The 2,003-nt window shown below is 33.8% G+C and overlaps 1 long non-coding RNA gene across 1 annotated transcript; it reads left to right on the top strand.

Moving 5' to 3' along the window:
- The first annotated feature begins 255 nt into the window (after positions 1 to 255).
- On the top strand, positions 256 to 1,665 carry LOC129156333 (uncharacterized). The gene is made up of 3 exons (XR_008560368.2): positions 256 to 726; positions 800 to 892; positions 1,049 to 1,665. It is a non-coding gene; the product is annotated as an uncharacterized lncRNA (long non-coding RNA).
- Positions 1,666 to 2,003: the final 338 nt, after the last annotated feature.

The following is a 2,003-nucleotide window of genomic DNA, read 5'->3' on the forward strand; positions in this document are numbered from 1 at the left end:
GTGAATTGGAATATTTATTTTGTGAAGTGCTTTGAGACGACTCTTGTCGTAATTTGGCACTATATAAATAAACTTGAATTGAATTGAATTAATAATTAGTCGACTTTACTGACTCAAAGGTAAATCTAGACTACTTTCTATACACAATTGTCCTTAAAATCTGTTCCAAACAGGTTTTAATCATTAGGCACAGCCTAACTCAAAATGCAAGATCCCTCCTTTCATTTTTTATTTATCTATCTTATTTTGGGAAAATAACTACCAGTTTTTAATTCAAAACAGCCTGGTACAGGTTCTAGCCAGGTTACAGGAAATAATAGTTTATCTCTTTCTCATTATTCAGCGTCTCAAAATCCAGCCACTAATGTTAATGATTCTTAAAGTTCAAGCAAGACAATTATTGGATTTTATTTCTATAGCAAGATTTACAGGAATAGTTTTACAACACCTATGCAAAATAATTATAAGTGGGTGTAACTAAACAATCTGGCACAAATATTTTATTTTCCTGACTGATTATTTGTTAATTTTATGGTTTTCATAAAGACGATCCTGAGAACTTCAGAGCTGCTGTTCTGCAGCACCCTGTGCTATTTTTAGACTACAGGATTCTTGTGTGTAAAAGTGGGCGGAGTCAGGCCCTCAGGTTGAACCTTCAGCCTCATTCCGCTCTCGACCATCCAGGAGAAAAGACCCTCACACGGAGGCCATCCATGGACTAAGAAGGTATGCCCAAAACACCAGAAGTTATCTTTTCTAAAGTCACAAATTGCTAAAAACTGCATGTTACACTTCACAGAAAAGCAAGCCAGCCTTGGTCTCACCATGTGTGTGTATGCAGGCAGGAGAAACGAGAGAGTGACAGACTCCATTTACAGAAAAGCAAACATAGGTAAATGATAGAGAGTCCAAAGTCCAGTTTCAGCCCTCACGGCTCAAAAGCAGATAAAATACCTCCTTTGTATGACCACAACCATGCAACTTTTATATTTTAAATGATTTTCTTGTCACCGCACTAACTATAAATTCTTTTTCTATTGTTTTTCAGTCGGGGAAAGCCTGGGCCACACCATGTTTTTTCCCATCAGCTGTCTCTATTAAACACTGCGTCATTCAACAGAATATCCAGCCACAGCAGCATTCACTTCACATGCAAAAAAAACACTCACAACCACTCGAACAACATTTTTTCTGTTTGTCACAGTCCTCCAAACAAAAGTAAGTCAGTTCGTCACTTATTTATTCTCTTTATATATATATATATATAAACGTCTGTTTACCTTATTTTTCTTAGTATCTTATTTCCAGCTGGATTATTATCATTATGTTTTCTCCTAATTTAAATTTAACTGACCCAAATTGGCACTTACTTTTCCTACTTTACACCAAATTGGAAGGAGCTCCATTAACAGCTTTTATTCGTGTATTTGTTTTTTTTTTTTTAAGCACAAAATTTGTATAACACTGCACTGGTTATTTTCAGAATTTAATGCTTACTATGCTTTTAAGCAGGTCCTATGCAACCACTACAGCAAGCCAAATTGCAATTTTTTTTTTTTGAGAGCGCTCAGAAACAGTTTATATATTTATTTTCTACAGATCTGTTTCGACTTTACTGTTTAGCAGCTGTCCGACTTTCAATAAATGTATATCTATATATTTCTATATATTTCTAAAATAAAGCTGTCATTTACAACTTTCCTTGTATTTCTTGTTTTTTTCCCTTTTAATCTTCAGGCTACTTCACCCCCTGAATCTGGGTCACTCACATGCTGCCCTGCACACAAATGATTCTTACGCGTGTATATATATATATATATATATATATATATATATATATATATATATATATATATATATATTACTTTAAAAACCTTTTATTTATTAACTTTTGGTATTCTGTTCAGACTGATCAGAACAGGATTTCAGAGTTTGAATTTTGCGTAACTTCAAACATTAAAATTTAGCACTGCAGTTTACATATCTCAGTTGCAACTTTTAAA

The sequence above is a fragment of the Nothobranchius furzeri genome, chromosome 5 (assembly GCF_043380555.1).
Source record: "Nothobranchius furzeri strain GRZ-AD chromosome 5, NfurGRZ-RIMD1, whole genome shotgun sequence".
In the NCBI taxonomy this organism is placed as follows: Eukaryota; Metazoa; Chordata; class Actinopteri; order Cyprinodontiformes; family Nothobranchiidae; genus Nothobranchius; species Nothobranchius furzeri.